We start from the raw sequence: 21,268 nt of genomic DNA on the forward strand, positions 1-21,268 counted from the left end.
GCCAAGTATCCGGCCGCCCGAAGATTTGCGATGTGCTTCTCCTTTACGGTGGAAGCCACCCACTTGCCTCCTGCTCCGGACATGTTTAGCTGTGCGGAGAAGACTTGGACTAGGGCGCTGGGGCTCGAGGGGCAAGAGTGGGCAAAGGAGGAAGAAGGCGTGGGTAAAAATGGGGAACTCTTATCCCTTTATAGAAGCGACGGAAGCGGTGCGCCTCCCCACTAGCCCGTTGAGAATCGCTTACTTCCCAAGCGCCACGATTGATGGCACGGTGGGATTACCCATACCCGTATTGATGAGAATCCCATGATAAGGGGACACGATCTCTGCTTTGACAAGACGTGTCAAGGAAACCGCCTCACAATACGCGTTGTGGCTGGTTGTGGAAAAACGGTTCGAACAATGACCTGACCGTAATGGCATATCACGTCGTCTAAAAAGTTGTCAGCTGAAGTATCATTCTCTCTACGGTGGTATGTGAAGATCATTTTGCAGATCCGGACACGATCTACGTGTTCGATAATAACCTTGGAACCCGCCTTTCAATGCTGAAGAGAAGACTGCGCGCTGGACTCATCGTCATTGAAGCCTGGTTCAGGGGCTACTGAGGGAGTCCTGGATTAGGGGGTATGCGGACAGCCGGACTATATACATCGTCCGGACTATTGAGGCATCAAGATACAAGACTCAAGACTTCGGCCCGTGTCCGGATGGGACTCTCCTTTGCGTGGAAGACAAGCTTGGCGATCCGGATATTATATTTCCTTCCTTGTAACCGACTCCCTGTAAACCCTAGCCCTCTCCGGTGTCTATATAAACCGGAGAGGATGGTCCTTAGAAGGCCGATCACAATTACAATCATACCATCATAGGCTAGCTCTTAGGGTTTAGCCTCTACAATCTCGTGGAAGATATACTCTTGTACTACTCATATCTTCAATATTAATCAAGCAGGAAGTAGGGTTTTACCTCCATCGAGAGGGCCCGAACCTAGGTAAACATTGTGTCCCTTGCTTCCTGTTACCATCAGCCTAAGACGCACAGATCGGGACCCCCTACCCGAGATCTGCCGGTTTTAACACCGACAATGGTTGTGTTCAGTAAGGATGTTGGTGTTAAGGTTTTTGATTCCCGAAGCATGCACGTATGGTTTACTAACTATGTAACCAAATTGGCGCGCATTGTATTTTGATTGTTTTTCTTTGCGTGAAGGTCGGGGGAGCGCGATGGTTAACTCCTACCAACCTCCCCCCTAGGAGCATGTGTGTAGTACTTTGTTTCAAGGGCTAATAAATTTTTGCAATAAGTATGTGAATTCTTTATGACTAATGTTGAGTCCATGGATTATACGCACTCTCACCCTTCCATCATTGCTAGCCTCTTCGGTACCGTGCATTGACCTTTCTCACCTCGAGAGTTGGTGCAAACTCCGCCGGTGCATCCAAACCCGTTGATATGATACGCTCTATAACACATAAGCCTCCTTATATCTTCCTCAAAACAGCCACCATACCTACCTATCATTTCATTTCCATAGCCATTACGAGATATATTTCCATGCAACTTCCATCATCATCATATACATGACTTGAGCATTCATTTTCATATTGCTTTGCATGATCGTAAGATAGCTAGCATGATGTTTTCCTGGCTTGTCCGTTTTTTGATGTCATTGCTATGCTAGATCATTGCACATCCCGGTACACCGCCGGAAGCATTCATATAGAGTCATATCTTTGTTCTAGTATCGAGTTGTAATATTGAGTTGTAAGTAAATAAAAGTGTGATGATCATCATTATAGAGCATTGCCCCACGAAAAAAAAGAAAAAAAGAAAAAAAGGAAAAAAGGAAAGGCCAAAGAAGCCTAAATAAAAAAGGGGGCCAAATAATCCCATCCAAAAAAAGAAAAAGAAAAAGAAAGAAAAAAGAAAAAGAAAAGGGGCAATGTTACTATCCTTTTACCACACTTGTGCTTCAAAATAGCACCATGTTCTTCATATAGAGAGTCTCCTATGTTATCACTTTCATATAATAGTGGGAATTTTCATTACAGAACTTGGCTTGTATATTCCAACGATGGGCTTCCTCAAATGCCCTAGGTCTTCATGAGCAAGCAAGTTGGATGCACACCCACTTAGTGTTAGTTTGAGCTTTCATACACTTATAGCTCTAGTGCATCCGTTGCATGGCTATCCCTACTCCTCGCATTGACATCAATTGATGGGCATCTCCATAGCCCGTTTGAGTAGCCGCGTCGATGTGAGACTTTCTTCCTTTTTGTCTTCTCCACATAACCTCCACCATCATATTCTATTCCACCCATAGTGCTATATCCATGGCTCATGCTCACGTATTGCGTGAAAGTTGAAAAAGTTTGAGAATACTAAAGTATGAAACAATTGCCTGGCTGACACCGAGATAGGCATGAGGGGTACCTTGTGTTAAGAAAAGGGAGCATATAAGACTATATGATTTTGTAGGGATAACATTCTAAAGCATTGATTGTTTGTTGGGATGCCCTAAGTATTATTGTTTTTATGTCAAATGATAGACTATTGCTTTCAATCACTCGTGTCTTAATATTCATGCCTTGATTAGATATATGATCAAGATTATGGTAGGTAGCATTCCACATCAAAAATTATCTTTTTTATCATTTACCTACTCGAGGACGAGCATGAATTAAGCTTGGGGATGCTGATACGTCTCCATCGTATCTATAATTTTTTATTGTTCCATGCCAATATTCTACAACTTTCATATACTTTTGGCAACTTTTTATACTATTTTTGGGACTAACATATTGATCCAGTGCTCAGTGCCAGTTCCTGTTTGTTGCATGTTTTATGTTTCGCAAAAAACCCATATCAAATGGAGTTCAGACGGGATAAAAACGAATGGAGAATTATTTTCGAATATTTATGATTTTTCAGAAGTAAAATCAATGCGAGATGGTGCCCGAGGGAGCCAGGAGATAGGGGCACGCCCCAGGGACGCAGGCGCGCCCTGGACTCTCCTGGGCACCTCGTAAGGCCGTTGACGCTCTTCTTTTGCCGCAAGAAAGTTAGCTCTATGAGAAAAATCTGGGCGAAAGATTCACCCCAATCGGAGTTACGGATCTCCGGATATAAAAGAAACGGTGAAGGGGCAGAATGAGGGAACGCAGAAATAGAGAGAGACAGAGAGATAGATCAATCTCGGAGGGGCTCTCGCCCCTCCCATTCCATGGGAGCCAAGGACCAGAGGGGAAACCCTTCTTCCATCGAGGGAGAAGGTCAAGGAAGAAGAAGAAGAAGAAGGGGGCTCTCTCCCCCTTGCTTCCGGTGGCGCCGGAGCGCTGCCGGGGGCCATCATCATCACCGTGATCTTCACCAACACCTACGCCATATTCACCAACATCTCCATCACCTTTCCCCTTCTATCTACAACGGTCCACTCTCCCGCAACCCGCTGTACCCTCTACTTGAACATGGTGCATTATGCTTAATATTATTATCCAATGATGTGTTGCCATCCTATGATGTCTGAGTAGATTTTCATTGTCCTATCGGTGATTGATGAATTGCTATGATTTGTTTGATTTTCATGTTTTATTATTGGTGTTGTCCTATGGTGCTCTCCGTGTCGCGCAAGCGTGAGGGATCCCCGCTGTAGGGTTTGCAATATGTTCATGATTTGCTTATGGTGGGTGGCATGAGTGACAGAAGCACAGACCCGAGTAAATAGGTTGTTTGCGTATGAGATAAATGGGACTTGGTACTTTAATGCTATGGTTGGGTTGTACCTTAATGATCTTTAGTAGTTGTGGATGCTTGCTAGAGTTCCAATCATAAGTGCATATGATCCAAGAAGAGAAAGTATGTTAGCTTATGCCTCTCCCTCAAATAAAATTGCTATAGTGATTATCGGTCTAGTAACGTAGTCAATTGCTTAGGGACAATTTCACAACTCCTACCACCACTTTTCCACACTCGCTATATTTACTTTATTGCTTCTTTATCTAAACAGCCCCTACTTTCTATTTACATGTTCTTTATTATCTTGCAAACCTATCCAACAAAACCTACAAAGTACTTCTAGTTTCATACTTGTTCTAGGTATAGCAAACACCAAGCGTGCGTAGAGTCGTATCAGTGGCAGATAGGACTTGAGAGAATATTTGTTCTACCTTTAGCTCCTCATTGGGTTCGACACTCTTACTTATCGAAAGAGGCTACAATTATCCCCTACACTTGTGGGTTATCAGGAAGAAGTAGCAAGGAGCAGCAGCGACGCAGCAGAGCGTCAAGCAGAGCAGCGCAGTAGCAGGCACGCATAGCAGCGGCTAGCGGCATGTAACAGCAGCGGTACCAGTGGGCGGCTTTAGCAAAGAGCAGTTGCAAGCAGAGCACCAGTGGCACAAGCAGGCAGTAGCATCACACAGCAGCAACAATACAGAGCAGCAATGGCAGATAGCAGCGCAGCAGGCAACCGCAAGCAGTATCATGGGAAGTCTCGAGTGGGCAGGCAATCATTCGATGCCTGAAATAGGGCATGAAAGGGGTTCAAGGCAATGGTAATAAGTATTGTGTCTGATAGCAGAATTGATGATCTCTCGAAAGGTGGCTCGTGAATTACATAAGAGGTCACACACGAGGGACAACCTTGGGAACAGGGGGTGTACAGGAGAGTCAGGTTTTGATCCTGTGGAACTGTGGGTTATGGGCCCACCATGTGGGTTAAAAGTAGGAAAGGCGGTGACGTCTTGCATGATCATGTAAGCAAGGCATGTTAGAGGATAGCCTGTCAGTTATGTCGGCAACATTATCGGTACCATTTTCTTGCTCGTTGAACGAGGCAGACCAATAGGCAAAGTTCTTGTCCATCGGTGGTACCGGAATGTCATCAACGTTAGTAACAGGGTCTTACTCACAAAGTGTTAGAACGAGGTGCTTACCTAAATAGGGAATTATCACTGCTCAATTAAGTCTGGTTACAAGAAAGGTTAAACAAAACAATGGAAAGGAAAATGCGATTATCAGACTAAACAGAACAATGGAAAGGAAAATGTGTTTAAACACATATTTCAGGGGTATATTCTTCCCAAGGGCAAGCAGAGCATGATATCCATGACAGGATAGAAACTAGAAAACCATTTAGGTAAGGGGAGAGGAATTTCATGACATTACCAAAACAACGGTGTCTAGATAATTGACGGGAAAAAAATAGCATTGTGCTTCAAATGTTCTTATTGAAGATCGGAGGACCACAGACATGCCTCAAGAGAGCATTGACATGGTCTTGAAGCAAGGTCAGACTTTGGATACTCAAAGGATTCATCAGGAACAACTTATAGAATAAGTCTTACAATTTCCTCATGGAAGAATGGTTAACCTTGCTAAAAAGGAAACTATAACAATATGGCCCCGGCCAGGTGTGCTAGGCATGACATCACCTTACCGGGTCATATAAATACCAATGTTATAACTCTTGGAAATATGTTCCAACCATCATATTTGACCGAGATTCAGATCTGATTGGTGTTAGGATACCTCAGACTCAAGATGCTTGAGAAGAAAAAGGTGCGACACATATTGACGAGATGACATTCTAATATTCTCGGGAAATGAACTATGGGAGCGAGTTCTGAAACAAGAGTTCATCATTAATCAAGGAGATGGCGAGGAGGTGGTTGATGGACTCAGCGACAATTTATTGCAATTTCCAGAAAGATGGATTTGCACAATTATGTGAAGGATATAACATTTGTAAGATCAAATGATATAATGATGTATGCTCAAGGAGAACATCCACGAGTAAACATTGGTTGAAAGGTGCACCCGAAATATGGGCTTAGGTAGCATGATCAATGTTAGAATGGTGATTCGATAACCAATACACAAAGAATGAAACTATCATTCATTAACTTACAGGCAATAGGGTTGCTAGAAGTTTTGAATTTTACACATCACGGTCCAGTTGTCAGTATTCTGGTTAGGAACAGCATGGGTACCAAGAACTGAATATAGACTACGAGATATATCCCTTGTATCAAGAATTCTTAATAGGTGGTGAAATTCTCACAACTTTCTTGATACATAAAATGGTAATACTCCAAGGTAGGACATAAGATAAGTTGGATTGCCAGGAACTCAAGGTATAGCCACAACACGAACAAGTTTGTGTTGGAAAGAAGGCAATGAAGTAGTTGATGATAACACAAATTACGAAGGATAAGGATGGTAATCCCCATCAGGAATTCGATTAATATCCTGGAAGGAGTCAAAATGTTGTTGATGATCATGACAAATTTGGTCGAGAGGCTCCACGAAGAAGCAATCGAACAGCGACTGCATCAAGCAAAAGTACTGATGCAGTGAAACATTATTGCATCCATGAATATGACACCAACTCATAATCAAGCTTGTTATTCATGGTGGAATGATAAGACAAGGGAATCGACATAAGATTAGCTCATGATATAGCCGAGCAGGCCAGGAATGACATGGTCGAGTACAAACTCGTGAGTAAAGGAGATTACCAAGAGTTGTTTAATCATGGTGCGGACCCGATTTAGTTATCGGTGTCCTCGAGTGAATAACAACAAGGAACACAGGAAAAATTGAAATCGATGAGGAATAATACTTGATGAAGGCTCATAATAAGCAACATGGTTCGGTGCTATTAGCGGGATACCAGAGGGTAATACTCAGAGGTAGAGCAAAATAGAGGGTTGACAAGTGTATTGATCTGCAGAAGACAAGTACTTTAACTTGTCTGAGAAAAGGAATCAAGGAATATCAATATGGCCGAAACCATAGCTGCAAAGGATCCAATTTAATGACACCAAAAGAATTATCCAACTGATTAAATGTTGTGCAAGAATCTTCCATGATAAGTTCCACATCGGGTCCATGGACATGAACACTAAGTTCAAGGTCAACTCCCACTTCTCCAAAGTAGAACCTTACATTCACTTCTCGTTTTGAAAATGGCATTAGCGTTGAAAATTTTACCTGGTGAAATACCAGATGAGTACGACCAGTGAAACCTCTCGGATTTACACAGATTAGGGAAAGCAATGGTTCAACCCACCGGGGCATCTTAGGAACATATACCACAAACTTCAGAGTAAATATCACCAACTTGAAAGTAGAGTATGGTTGGCCAAATCAGAGAATAGGATTTACCAATGTCATTATTATCAACAAAAGAACTCCGGGTTTTGAGAATATGCAAGAACCATCGGATAATAATCCACCAAAGGATCTAGCGGACCGCAAAGGATCTATGGTGAGTAACGGTACCCAACCAGAAGAAGAAAGAATGCAAGGGATCAGATTATAGAAACAACTGACTAATTCAAAGCTTAAATGTAACAGAAATATGATTTCCAAATCAAGGGATCAAAAGCAAACGCTCTGATTAAGGATGGATAAGTTGAGTAAGCTTAGGGGTACAATCAATGACAATTTGATCGGTCAAGATCAAACTCATGTTTAAAATGACGTCTGAGCCGGAAGGATGAATTCTAGGATCTGATTAAGGATTGCGAGCATTCACAACATATTGAATCAATGGATTCAAAATGATAATGACAAGGGATGCCAATAATATTATGAGACTTATGGGATTAAGCATAATGCAAGCAAGCAAGAATTTTAAGAGCAATAGGCTGCTCAGGATTTTTGGAAGACGGAATGGTATTTCTAAGACTTTTGGGAAACACATGACAATTGGGAACGAGCGGATACTCAATAAGTGTGAGGAATTATCCGTAGGGGTATTTAGGTGGCAAAGAACTGCAAGGCAATAGGCACAAGTATTGTCGGAACAATAGAGAGAATTTTGAGGTACCTTGTAATAACAAGATCAACTAGGAATAAAAGTAAGAACGACAAGTGTATGTATTTATCCATAGGGATATATGGGTGGTAGGGAATTGCAAAAGCGACGGGCTCAAAGTCTCGAGAAAACATGGGAGAGTATCTTCGGAATCTTCTAGCGCACCAAGCAATCATCTAGAGTGAGGGGCTCTCCGAAAGGAAATAGTTACGAGAACCTAGAGTTAGAGTCGGTAAAAATCATTTAACCCGAATAGAAGAGAGATCAGAGTCCCAGAGTATAGACGAGGAATAAAAGATCCTAATACCACCCAATGGTGACGTGGGCCCGTAAGACACACAGCCATGTTAGTAAAATTTTAGCAATGTCTAGACTCGACTTAGGCCAAGGAGTGTGGAAGGGGGATTCCAACAGGAAGACGGCTCTAATACCAACTTGTGACGCCAACAATTCGATCGTACACTAATCATGCACTCAAATGTGTACGACCAAGATCAGGGACTCACGGGAACATATCACTACACAACTCTAGACATAAATTAAAGATCATACAAGCTTCATATTACAAGCCAGGGGCCTCGAGGGCTCGAATACATAAGCTCGATCATAGATGAGTCAGCGGAAGCAACAATATCTGAGTCCAAACATAAGTTAAACAAGGTGCCGTAAGATGGCTAGCACAAACTGGGATAAAGATTGAAAGAGGTGCATGCCTCCTGCCTGGGATCCTCCTAAACTACTCCTGGTCGTCGTCGGCCTGCACGTCGTAATAGGCACCTTCGGTGTAGTAGGGGTCATCGTCCATGGTGGCATCAGGCTCCTGGGGTCCAACATCTGGTTGCGACGTCCGAGAAGAAGGGAAAGGGGGAAAAGAGGGAGCAAAGCAACCATGAGTACTCATCCAAAGTACTCACAAGCAAGGATCTATACTACATATGCATTGGTATCTGTATAAAGGGGTAATATTAGTGGACTAGACTTCAGAATGCTAGAATAAGAGGGGGATAGTTAGTCCTATCAAAGACTACACTTCTGGCAGCCTCCATCTTGAAGCATGTAGAAGAGAGTAGCTGGTAAGTTCACCAAGTATCATCGTATAGCATAATCCTACCAGGCGATCCTCTCCTCGTCACCCTGTGAGAGAGCGATCACCGGGATGTATCTAGCACTTGAAAGGGTGTGTTTTATTAAGTATCCAGTTCTAGTTATCATAAGGTTGAAGTACAACTCCGGGTTGTCCTATTACCGTGGACACAGCTATTCGAATAGATCAATCTTCCCTGCAGGCGTGCACCACATTACCCGACATGCTCGATCCCTTGGGCCGGGTACACTTTCGTGGGTCATGTCCGGCCTCGGGAGATCAACACGTCACAGCCTACCTAGGCTCAAGAGAGAGGTCAACACACCGGTCTAAATCCTAAGCGCGCAGGGGTCTGGGCCCATCGCCCGTTGCACACCTGCATGTTGCGAACGCGGTCGGAAGCAGACCTAGCCTCTCTAATATAAGAGCAGGTGTTCTAGTTCAATCCGGCGCGCACCGCTTTGTCGCTGGGGTCAAGAAGGCTTCGGCTAATACCACGACACTTGTTGCCCATATCTTGTCCCACGTGGCAGTTAATGCGTATAAAATCAACGACCCAACTCAGATCGAATATCAAGATCTCGTTAAGCCTGTTATTTTGAAGTAACCGCGGATGCCGTCCAAGATGAGGCCCACATGTCTCCTGGGTGGTCATAACCTGCCCTGTCACTCCGTCACAAAGATCCACTCAGAGGGCCGTCTGGACAAATGTCCTTTCAGCCCCCAATCCGTGAATCACTCGCGAGTACTCTACAAGCCGACCCGACTTTAGTCACATCATGTAACTTGTATAGTGTGTATGTATGTATGTATAAATATACCTGTGATCACCTCTCGAGTGATCACTGCCCGATAATATAGCATGGCAGACGGACAATAATATAGGGCCACTGATGATAAACTAGCAACCTATAATAAGCATGTAGGATTGCAGGTAAAGGTATCAACAATCATAGCAACAATAACAAGTTATGCAACAGAATAGGAGATATGAAATCAACAACAGTAGCAAAACTAATGCAAGAATAAGAGAGAGAGAGAGAGAGAGAGAGTAGGAGATATCTGGTTGATCAAAGGGGGTTTGCTTGCCTGGAAGCTCTGTAGAGAGATACGGATCCTCGACGGTGAAGTAATCGACCACCGGTTCAACCGCGGTCTCGAGGTCTACCGGAAAGAAGTAACAGAGGGGGGAACACAATAAATAACAGAGCAATCAATGCATCACAAAGTATGACATAGCAATACACAGTGCTAGAGGTGACTTAACGCTATGCTAAGCGTTACGGACGGAGAGGGAAATATCCGGTAATATTTTCTCGGCTCCAGGCATTTATCGGACAGATGAACCGGAGGGAAATGTTCCATGTTTGCAGTGTTGGGGGCACATGACAGGTATGTGGGTGTCATATTCGGATTCGTCACATTTTTCTGATTATTTTTCATATATAAATTATTTTCATCGGAGTTACGGTTTATTTTCATTGAATTTACAAAGTTTAAATGATTTTTTGAATTTACAGAATTCTTCTAATCTGAAAATAAAACAACAAAATACTTTTGTCACTTAGTGCTATTCTAGCCATAGTTTATGATAGTGGGGCCAATGGGGTTGGGTTGACCAAGTCAAATGTTGACTAGTCAACATATAAACTGTCTAGGGGACCACATGTCATTGACTTAGACTGTTGTTGAAATTTGTTTTTCTTTAAACTAATAGTGGGTCTACATGTCATCTACTAGTACTACTAATTAGACTAACTAACCGGCCGGTCACACGCGCGGCTGTGGCACAGCCCGCCACAGACACACACCACACATACACACACGGCGCACACACACCAGCTCATGGCCATGGCCATAGGGCAGCAGCAGCGGCAGCTAACAAGGCGGTGTAGCAGCAGTGTAAGTAGTGTAATAAGGCCAACTCCAGCGCGCGACCCCATCCCGTCCGGCCCCGTCCGTTTGAGGTAAAATAGACAAATCAGACAGCCTAGGGCGCGACGGCCAGGACCCATCTGGTCCGTCTTGTATCTGGGCCGACCCATTTCGGGCGCAAACATGCGCGCGGTTTGGATCGCGGCAGACGGCAAACGGACGCCTCGCTCGTCCGCGTCGGGGCCGCGTGGCAGGCGGCCACCTACCCCCCACCGCCCGACATAAATGCACACGGGTGGTCGACCCCACCTGTCATCTGCCCAGGTGAACAGTCGCCGTACTTCTTAAGTGGGGAAGCCATGGACCGGCCGTCGTCCACACTCCTCAGTCCAGCCCTTCCTGCCTCCTCGAAACCAACACCCCAAACCCTAGCCTCTCCCTGTCCCCGATCTCGCCGGCCGGCCACCTCGCAGCCATGGGCTTCTGGAACCACGGCCGCAAGGGGAAGCACTACCGCGAGGCTAGCTCGTCCTTGGGCCGCCGCCGTGGCTCCGTGAAGAAGGAGCCCGCATCACCACCGCATCAGGCCCCCGCGCCTGCCCCATTCACCATCGGCCCTACGGCCGGCGGCGAGCGTGACCGGCAGTACATCGCCGCGGATGTATGACGCCATTATTGGGAGGCGAGGACGCCTTTTCCGTGGAGCGACGTGCACCTCCCCAATAACTGGCACCTCTCCGTCGACCGGGTCCTGATCCCGCCGGTCCCGATGAGCGGTCATGCGCGCTGCGAGGAGATCGAGCGTCACCGCCGCCTCCTGCCAGACAACCTATACTACGACAGGTACGCCCCCAACTCCTGGCTCTGGGACACGTGGCTCCAGGACGAGCACGACGTGCGGCGCGCGTCATTATTCGCCGGCACCTCATCGGGGCCGCGGCGGCCACGTCGAGAGCATGCAACGCATGCTTCCCAGGTGTGCGGCCTCACACCAACGCCGTCGCCTTCACTGTCTCCATCTCCGTCTCCATGCGCACGCACAATGAGCGCCAATGGGAGGCCTGGCTCATGCAGCGTGTCATGGAGGACTCCATGCAGCGTGTCATGGAGGACAGCGGAGGAGGAGGCCTGGCTCATGCAGCGTGTCATGGAGGACTCCATGCGCACGCACAATGAGCGCCAATGGGAGGGCCTCGAGGAGATGGTGGCCCTCTCTGCGGCCGGCGATGTCGACATCCCCGAGTTGGAGATGGTGAAGGCGGAGGAGGTGATGGAGGAGGAGCCGGTGGCCGCGTTCCACGCGGGCCTGGTGGGCTAGAAGTGGAGCTGGTCGTGCACGGCTCCGGAGATGGCCGACGCCGTGGGGGGCCTGAACTGGTGCCCTACGCCACCGCGGTCACCGGAGCGGGAGGCCTCGCCATGGGAGGGATGGTGCAGGAACCTCCGGCCTTCTAGCCTGCCCCCGTGTACCACGCGCCGTCGTCCTACCTCTGGACGCCGCCGGACTACGTCGACCTCGTCAGCGGCGACGACGACAACGGCGGCCACTGAAGACGGCCACGGCCACGGCATCGACGGGCACGACACGAGCGCGCTGGCGTTTTTTTTGTTTTTTATGTAGATTATGGCAATGTGAACCGTGAAACTGGGCCGTTTTGTGGCCGTGATGGTTAATTTATATTTTATGTTTTTATATTTGTGTTTATTTAATTGTTTCTACATTTTATTTTATTATTTTATTTTTTTAATCACGTCTACCCCGGACATGATTTGGGATGCGGCCGAGCGTTGGCCGCATCAAAAACCCAATGGACAGAAGCGGACACAGGCAAACCCATTGCCACCCCAAAGGGATGAAATCCGACCAAACCGGACGTCCGTTTGGGGTTATGCGCTGGAGTTGTCCTAAGAGCAGCAGCGGGAAGCATTAGCAAGGAACAGCAGCGATGCAACAGAGCACCAAGCAGAGCAGCGCAGTAGCAGGCAGCAGAGCAGCGACTAGCGGCATGTAACATCAGCGACAGTAGTGGGCGGCTTCAGCAAAGAGAAGTAGCAAGAAGAGCAGCAGCGGTACAAGCAGGCAGTAGCATCACACAACGGCAACAATACAGAGCAGCAGCGGCACATAACAGCGCGCAGGCAGCCGCAAGCAGCAGCAGGTAGAGCAATACGCGACCGCGGCAGCGTAGGGCAGCAGACGAGCGAGCCGGGCTGCACGGACGGGTGCCGGCAGGGGAGCCCAGGGCGTGCACGAGGCTGTCGGGGCTCCAGCGCGGCCACGGTGGCTACGTTCGGGGGTGGGTCATCTACCACGATGAATCGAAGGGGATCACGGGGAAATCGATGCGGTGCTCATCGGGGAGGACGCAGGCGAGCTCGAGAGGGGTTGGGGATGGCCCAGAGCAGCAAATCGACGGCGACGTGCGGCGGCTGTGACAGAAGAAGTTGATCGTGCCATCGTCTTGGGGCCTCTAGGTGCTTACAGAGTAGTTGACGATGACAAGTGCGACACGACGGAGCTCCTGGACACACCGGCGAGACGAGAGGCGGTCGGTGGCCACGACATCGACGCGGCGACAGCGACGACCGCGTTGGGTGCCTCTCCAGATCGGGGAGGAGAGCGAGGGGGAAGAGGGGGGATAGTGGCTACGGTTTGACCGGGGTCGCGGGGTTGATCATAACCTAGGGGGGCCATGGGATGGGTGCCACGGTGGCATCGCCAGCCAGGGAGGCCAGGATGGCTGCCACGCTCCCCTTTGCCTCCTATAGCGGGAGGTGGAGGAAGATGGAGGTGGGCTGGGCCTCCCTCTCTTACATTTCTCTCTTTCTTTGTTTGTTTCTTTCGTTCTTCTTTTTCTGTTTTCTTTCTAATTTTTTTTGTTTTCTATTTACTTTCAATATTATTTTGGTTTTATAAAATATGAGACTTGGTCCATAATTAGTTATGCAATATTAGGCACTGCCACAAAAGTTTTGGGGGTTATTTAAAATAGTTTTTATCATAAATTAGGAAAGGCAATTTAAATAATGAATTGTCCCCTTGTTTCATTTATTTTAGGGATCTCAACCAATTTACAAAATGTTGGTTAGTGAATGACAATTATTTAGTGGATATTTTCAACCTAACGAAGATTTTCAATTGGGCCATTTGCATTTCTGTCCCTAACTTGAACCACTTACTCAGATTTACCCCTAATTCCAAAGCCTGCTCAAAAATGCCCATCCGCCGTTAGTTCCCCTTACAGAATTGCCCTTCTGCTCCGTTTTCGTTAGGTCAAAGGGGTTTAACCATTTACTTGATGTTTTTTGGACATTTTGCCCCTGCCTCCTTTTGTCACCGACATGTAGGACCCACTATCAAGGTCAAATGGTCAGCAGTTGACTGGGTCAACGAGGGAATGGGTCCACTTGTCATAGGTTAGTTATTTTGGATTGATTGTTTTAGATTGATTTAATATGCCATTAATAGATTAATTAACTAATTAATGCCCACATCATGGATTAACCCTAATCTAATCGCAAAAAAAGATTAACCCTAATCTAACAGCCCCACGTGGTGGTGGGGCCACTGGCTGCAGTTTGGCTGGCAGAAATTGGGCGACGCCGGCGCTGGTCCAAGCGAGGACGCACGGTGGCGAACACGGCGGCGCACGGGAGTGAGGCATAGGGGACGCACAGTGGCGAATACGGCGGCGCACGGGAGCGAGGCAGAGGGGGCGCACGGTGGCGAACACGGCGACGCATGGGAACACGGCGGCCCACGGTGACAGATCGGGGCAAGATGGCGGCTGGCTGGAGGCAAGGAAGACAGCAATGGCGCGGACTAATGAAGGCGCGCCGCATCAATTCGATCTGCACGGAGGGCACAGAGATCTTTGCAAAGCTCCTGGACATGGAGGTTGAGCCCGAGGAGGCCATTGGCCCTACAAAGAACAAGGCAGCGGCGGCGGATCTCTGCACAAGGAGGGAGGAAGGGAAAGGGAGGGAGAGGGGGAGGGAGAGGGAGGATGGGATGGAGACAGGGCAGCGGCGCGTGGGGAGCTAGCAGCGGTAGCGCCCGGTCTAGGGTAGCCGGAGCTCGCCGGAGGTGAGAGAGAAAGGCTATGAGGTAGGGGAGAGAGGTGGGTGATTTTTCCCTTTTCTTTTTTATTTCTCTGTTTTGTTCGGGTCCCACATGTAAGTGACATGTGAAGCTAGGGGCAAAATGTCCAGTAAACGCCCCGTAAACGATCAAACCCCTTTGACAAGACGGAAACGGAGCTGAAGGGTATTTCTGTAAGGGCACCTAACGGCGGTGGGGCATATTTGAGCAGGCTTTCGAATTAGGGGCAAATGTGAGTAGTGGGTTCGAGTTAGGGATATAGATGTAAAAGACCCTTTTCAATTTACTATTTGAAGGAATAATAATTTAACTTCTTATTTGAATTTGAATTTGACTTGAATCTTAATCAAGTGACAATTGTCTTAGTAAATGATGATGACATGGCATCATTAGGGTGAGGTTACTGTAGCATGAGTCTCGGGGTGTTACAATCTACTAGATAATACCCTGCCCGTTGCTGCAGGATGTATGCACGGATACAATTGATGAACTATTTGGAAGCTAATAGGAAATATTGCCAAGCTGAAGCAAATATGTTATGTTCTTTACAAAATTAAGTAAGAACAATGAGTTGCACTTGGACAAAAAACATGTTTAGTGGAAATACCGGCACCCTGTATTACCATAAAATCGTAGATGATACAATGCATTCACGGATGTATCATTTACATGCATAGAACACACTAATGGATTAATTGTACTTCCGACTGATCACAATACTTCAGGGAATGCTTCTGTGAAGAAAGATCAATAAAAGTACAAACAGTACTCCAAATCTCTGAAGGTGATAACGGTCGTGGACAAACTCAACACAGATATGGATAACAAACCTATCTGTAACATTCCTGGGCAAACTTGTGCGCAAACATATTAGGAAATAGACTGTTCACGTCAATGGAATAGTCCAAAAGTGCTTTTATCAATTTAGAGATACATATAGGCTAAGGTATAACGAACCAGAAGGTGAAGAGTTGTTGCCCAGTCATGTACGTTCAGAAAACTACTTATATACTTCTTTAATATTTTTCCTCTAGATTTCCAGAAGGAAACAGATAAGTAAATTATTGTAGCTCAATTTCTACCAATACCGTGCATTATGTAAGTGTATAGACATTCATGCATATAGCGAGGGAGTAGTGGACCATACCAATTCTATGTCTGGTCAACCACGACATATGCATCCGGTGAATTGGACTTCTCTCAAAAAAATCCGGTGAATTTGACTGTTTATTCTTCCTTTCAACATCCAGCGAATCCAAACTTTGTTGGATCTTAATTTTTTAATATATCAAGGAAATGATAAGCATAATAAGGAGGCAGGAAGGGCTACAACCAACAACATATCCTAAAAGTAAAATATATGCCTCCTCGAAAATTAGGAATGTGAAATACATAACTAAGATATATAGGGGGGTGGAAAAGGAGTATGTAACTTGTGGAAGAGATAGACCTGCCATAAGACTGCAACAATGTATTTCCTTGTGCACCTCTTCTGCAAAACTAAAAAGTAAGTGATCATCATATCACTTGTAGAAGTGCTAGATCATTAAAACAATTGAAAATTCTTTTAAAAGAACAATTGAATATGTTCATAATCAACAAAATACAGAAGAAATAGTGGATGTTCTCCCAAAGGGAGAAAAGCACTTGTGTGCATCATATTATTCAAAAATCAACAAACACCTAAAACACAGAAGAAGGAAAGATAGAGAATGGTTTATATATTATTACCATTCTACCAAACCGGAAGAGATGAGATTGCTTACCAGAACCTAGTTGCTCCATAAATGATTCATAATGTTAAAGGGCTTCATTGTCACTTTTGACAGTTCGTTGGATCGTCAAATTCAAGTGAAGCGATGACAACACAAAGCAGTTCGTGATCCAGTAGGAGAGAAAACCAAGCAGTGCGGAGACTTCATACAAGGGTTGGTATAGCTGCAGCCCACCGCGGATGAGTTGCAACCAAGAATAGACAGTCTGCATGCATGCTAGTAAAGATCTACCAAAACACAAAATAATAATGTGTCAGCACTACTATTCCTATTATCCAACAGGTAAACATGAATGTATTAAAACAATCTGATGCCAATATCTATGTTGACATGCGCGTGACAAAGAAAAAAAACTGCAGTACTTAATTATTATTTTTTGCACTTGACTAATCTGCACGTAGCGTGAGTATGCAATGTCATCAAAAAATAAAAATAGCATATGAAGAAGTCATCTTCCCTACACATAGATCAGCATTTGGTGCGGAAGAAACAGAGCCATTGTAACGCCCCGGATTCGATGCGCCAGGTGTCCTCCAATTATTCGTTGTTGTTGCCATGTCATTTGCTTGCGTGTTGCATTTTGCCATGTCATCATATGCATTGCATCCTCATGTTTTTCAAAACTTGCATCCGTTCGGGTCCTCCCGGTTCTCTCCGTTGTCCATTCGGAGTCCAGACCTCTCGCGCGCGTCCGTCGCACCTCTCAGACCTTGTTTCGTGTGCGGCATAAAATGTTCTCGGAATGGGATGAAACTTGGTGTGCGGTCTTATTATAGTGTAGACAGACCAACTGCCAAATTTTGTCGCATTCGGAGTTCGTTTGGTAGTCCAACCGTCGTTCGTAGCGGCACCGTTGCCGGTTTATTCGTCGGACGTTTCGGTCTCCGAAACTGCCACAGGGCCGCACCTCTTCCCTCTCATCTCAGCCCAAGCCTATCTCTCACATCCCACTTATGGCCTACCTAACCCCCCCCCCTCCGCTCCGGACTGTCCGATCGAGATTGAACGACTCCGAAACGAAGCAAAACACCTAACCCTAACCCCCTTTTGCTATATATAGACCCCTCCTTCCAATTTTGGGCATCCCTAGCCCCTAAACCTACCCCTCCTAGCCTCCTCCCACCTCTAGCCATCGCATCTTCCTCGAAATCCGCGCCCCAACCCACAGCCGCCACCTCCACCTTCCAGCCGCCTCCTTCTCCTCAATTTCCGGTGCCGGCCATCGCTCCATCGCCACTTGGCGCGCCCTATTTGGTCAGCCGACATCTGAGCACCGCCCTCCACCACTCCAACGCTGCCACATAGCCCCACAGCCCCCTCTCCACCGCACGGCCCGCCGGGGTCCGGATCTGGCCTGTCGGGCCCAAGCAGGCCAGACCGCGCCATCACCCGTACCCGCTCGCTCGATCGATCCAGATCGGGAGAGGAGCTCCCAATCCAGATCGAACCACGCCGCCACCGGCCTCTCGCCGCCGCCTGCACCACGGCGACCCCGTCGGAGCTGCGTCAGATCCGGTGAGCCCCGACCTCACCGCCCTTCTTCTCTCCTTCCTCACTAGCTCTCTCTCTCCCTCGCAGCAAGCTGCCGCCGACGTGCACGTCTCCGCTGGCCTCGAGTTGCTGCGCCGCCGCCCGGATCTGGAACCCCCCTCGCCGGATCACCCGTTCCCGCCGCCCCGACCTCCTTCCGGCGACGCGGCGCCGCCGCCGTCCACTCCTGAAAGCCGAGCCTCCCCCTGCTTCCCTCGACCCCCCTCTGGATCGAGGAAGACGACGACAGGCGCCACCGGCCCTGTGGGCCCGCGGCCCCGACCCTGCCAGCCCAGCCCCGCCAAGCCAGGCCTCCTCCTCTCCGACCTGGGCCAGGCTCGCTGGTGAGCTGCCCCGCTTAAGCCTCGCAATGCGTCGTATAGTTATCCCGCGCACGTGTTTTTTCCTTCCAAAAATCGGCCAAGTCCCCTGATCTGTAACATTTTGTGCCCAAGTTCATCGCATCATAACTCTGCATCCGTAGCTCCGTTTCGTACGTGTAATATATCTAAATGTTCGCAATGAGATGCTTTACATTTCATTCCATTGTAGCATGTTTGTTTGAGTTCATCTTGATGCCCTAATCATCGTTGCAAGAGTGCTATATGATGTTAATCTGGTGAAATTGTTATAACTTGATGATTTGTCATTTTTGTTGCATTTGTTGTGTGCATCTTATGAGCTTGATGTCTATATGTGTTTTGATCTAAATCATGCCATCTTTACAGAGGTGCAATCCATGTATTTTTGTGAGTCTTGTAGTGAGTGCATCAAGCTTGTAAAGTAGGGTACTTGCTGTTACTGTTTTGCTAGGCTGAATCTGTTATTTCGTGATGCTACGTAAACCTGCTGCTAGAAGTCATTCTATGCATAATCTGGAGATGTTCACTAAGGATTTTTTGTTATACATGGCATTCTCTATCCATCCATGCCCCTGGTTGCAATAATAGCCTGCTGTAGCTTCTTGTTATAATGCTCCAAACTTGCTAAATAATGTTGTTGTCAGCCTGTTAACGTTAAGTTCAGTTTTTCCATGTGTGCTGCTAGTGATCCATGCACCCTATGAACTATTCTATTGCCATGATTAGCTTCATAAACATGTATTATTGCTGTTGGTTACCTTTTCATGCCATGTATTGCTCTGTGGTGAGTGGTACAAGCTCACCAACATGCCTACTTATCGTTGTTCTTGCCATGTTTGAATTTGTCATATAACTTGCCATGTTTACATGGGTGCCATCATATCTTCTGATCTTTTTTGGCTCATGGTCAGTAAAGGACTTTTCTTCTATGCAATTAGTAGATTCATTCCATGCCTTTGTTTGCCATGATATGTTCCTGTAACATGTTGTTTGATAGCTCTAAACATTATAACCTGATGTTATTTCTGCAAAGTCTGAAACTGTTACTATTTGCAATCTTGCCATGTCTTTTTGAGCATGTTCTAGTGATTTCTGGAGATAGCTCAGTGTTCATGTTTTGTCATGCATTACCTCTACATCATGTCCATGCCTTTTGTTCTCATGTTGGGGTGCTATAGCATGTTGTTTTGATGCTTGCAATATGCCTAGTTGCTGTTTTCGACAGCTTGTCCTTCAAACTTGTATAGAGTGTATGTGTTGAACCGTTGCTCCGTTTTGAGTGTGCTCTATATGAAACTTGCTTGTTTTTGCATGTAGTTTCATATTATCATGTTGCGTCCTTGTTTTGGTGTGTTTGCTTGATGTTTGTATGCATTTTGCATCAATGACATGTTTAACTTGTTTTGCTCATATCTTCTAGGCCGTAGCTCCAAATCTAATGAACTTTATATGTAACTTGACTAGAATCTTGTGTAGATCATCTTGGTGCAGCTTAACTTGTTGTTTAACAACTTGAACATAAGGTTTATTCAGATCTGGACCAATTTCGAAATTTGCATATGAGGACTTACCGGAATTGTTATATGTTGTTCCTGGCCTCATTTAAACTTGCCTTGATGTGTTGCTCTTGTTTGCATCATCTCTTGCCATGAGTAACTTCATGTAGTCTTGTCTTGCATCATGCTTGGTTGTGCATCATGTCTTGTCTATGTGTGGTGTGTTTACCATGTTGTGTGCTTCTTCTCGATAGTTCCCGTTTCGTTGTGATCGTGAGGATTCGTTCGTCTACGCTTGGTTCGGCTTCATCGTTCGTCTTCTTTATAGACTCGTTCTTCTTCCTAGCGGGATTTCAGGCAAGATGACCGCTACCCTGGATCTCACTACTATCATTGCTATGCTAGTTGCTTCGTTCTATCGCTTTGCTGTGCTACATATCACTTGTTCTTCAAGCCTCCCAAAATTGCCATGTCAGCCTCTAACCTTTTCACCCTTCCTAGCAAACCGTTGCTTGGCTATGTTACCGCTTTGCTCAGCCCCTCTTATAGCGTTGCTAGTTGCAGGTGAAGTTGAAGATTACCACATGGTGGACAGGATTATGTTGGGATATCACAATATCTCTTATTTAATTAATGCATCTATATACTTGGTAAAGGGTGGAAGACTCGGCCTTATGCCTGGTGTTTTGTTTCACTCTTGCCGCCCTAGTTTTCGTCATATCAGTATTATGTTCCCGGATTTTGCGTCCCTAACGCGGTTGGGTGATTTATGGGACCCCCTTGACAGTTCGCTTTGAATAAAACTCCTCTAGCAAGGCCCAACCTTGGTTTTACCATTTGCCTCACCACCACCTACTTTTCCCTTGGGAGTAATTAAACCGAGGGTCATCTTTATTTTAGCCCCCCCCCCGGGCCAATGCTTGTCTAAGTGTTGGTCCGAAATGAGTAGACTATGGGGCCCCCTCGGGGAAACTCGAGGTCTGGTTTTACTCGTAGGATGTCTCATCCGGTGTTGCCCTGAGAACGAGATATGTGCAGCTCCTATCGGGATTGTCGGCGCATCGGGCGGCTTTGCTGGTCTTGTTTTACCATTGGTCGAAATGTCTTGTAACCGGGATTTCAAGTCTGATCGGGTCTTCCTGGGAGAAGGAATATCCTTCGTTGACTGCGAGAGCTTATCATGGGCTAAGTTGGGACACCCCTGCAGGGTATAAACTTT

The sequence above is a fragment of the Triticum aestivum genome, chromosome 1B (assembly GCF_018294505.1).
Source record: "Triticum aestivum cultivar Chinese Spring chromosome 1B, IWGSC CS RefSeq v2.1, whole genome shotgun sequence".
NCBI lineage: Eukaryota > Viridiplantae > Streptophyta > Magnoliopsida > Poales > Poaceae > Triticum > Triticum aestivum.